Raw genomic sequence first — 1,479 nt, forward strand, 5'->3', positions numbered from 1 at the left:
CACCACCCCGAGTCCCTGTAATCCCAAACCCTCCCTTTTATCTTCAACACCTGAATTCACCGTGCTCTATTTCTGCAAAGGTTTCCTCCCCGGGATTTCAGAGCCCGTTACCGATGGCTGTTTCAGGTTTCACGTGCAAGGTTCCCCGGCGGGGAGGCTTGCAGGGCTTCAGCTCCCGCATCGTCGTGCTGGGGGCTCTGAAGCGTGTCCCCATCCGAACCCCGCCCGGCCGCTGTCTCTGCCCGGGGTACCTAGGCATGGGTTTGGGGTGCTTTCTCATCTGGCACCCCCTGCTAACTGGTGAGGGCTCCAGCCCTGGTGCCCATCTCTAAATTCCCTCAGAGTTTAAATAAACCCCTGCCCAGGACAGCCATGCTGCAGCTGCTGAAACGCTCCGGTTGCTTTGGGCTCAGCTGGTGGAAGGTACCTGTAGCTGAAGGCACGTTCCTCGGGATTTCGCGGCAGCGCGTTGTCCCTCTCCAGCAGATGCTTGCCGCCGTGCTCCTAGCAAAAACCCGACCCTCTCTCCTTTGAAGCAGGCAGAGGCGTTGCACAGAGCCCAGTTTCTCCAGCTCGTCCCAACAGCGGGTTAATGCGTCTCCACCCTACGCATACAATGACCGAAGCCCCAAAATCCTGCTTTGCAAGGTCGCGATATCAAAGCTTCCCCTCAAATCCACGGCTTCTTACTCCCAGTATTCCCAGGGAACCGCATCTCCATTTTCCCTGTGAAGGCATCGCTCCCGTGGCAGCTGCACGTCCTCGAGAAGTGGCGGTGGCGGGGGTTCACCCCGGGTCTTCCCTGCCAGCTTCGCTCCGAGACCTTTGCGGTGGGAGGCGGCTGGGGGCAGGCGAATACCGACGCCAGCCCCATTGCTGCTGACAACAGATTCCCCCGAGTCTGCGATGTTCCTCCTTTCTTAATCCCTCCGTGGCTCGCCTCGTTCACTGGAATATCGCGAATCAGAGATGCGGTTGTGTTGCAGGGAAAGGGCTTCCTTTCCACAGCCGCCTTCCCGGTGGATCGGTAGTGCTTGGTTTTGTGTTTTTTTTTTAAAGCATAACAAAATCCAACAGCAGCAAAAAGCCTCATTCAATTGTAAATTTAGTTGTCTGCTCTCAAGCGCTCTCTGTTTTCTCAGTGCTTGGGCCTAATTTTTGCTACAGAAGCTGAAATCCGGCTGCAGCCAAAGGGCTCCATCAAGGAGCAGAGGGAAAACCCCTCGGGAAGAGCCCAGGACACCATGAGAAGAGCCGGGTGAGCTGGGGCCAGCCCTTAGAGCGATGCCCACCCTTCTGGGGCAGCCGACCCCCCAGCCCAGCTCCGGGGGGCCGAGGAACCCCAAAAAACCATTGGCAGGGAGCAGGGAGCCCCGGCTGTACCGTGAATGTGGGGCGCAGAGGAGAGGCTTTCGTGTTGAGAGACCCCCGCTGGAGGGTGCGCGCGGCTGTTGGCGTGGGGCGGTACCTGCCGTCGCT

Source organism: Egretta garzetta, unplaced genomic scaffold (genome assembly GCF_000687185.1).
Source record: "Egretta garzetta isolate BGI_Z169 unplaced genomic scaffold, ASM68718v1 scaffold325, whole genome shotgun sequence".
Taxonomy (NCBI): domain Eukaryota; kingdom Metazoa; phylum Chordata; class Aves; order Pelecaniformes; family Ardeidae; genus Egretta; species Egretta garzetta.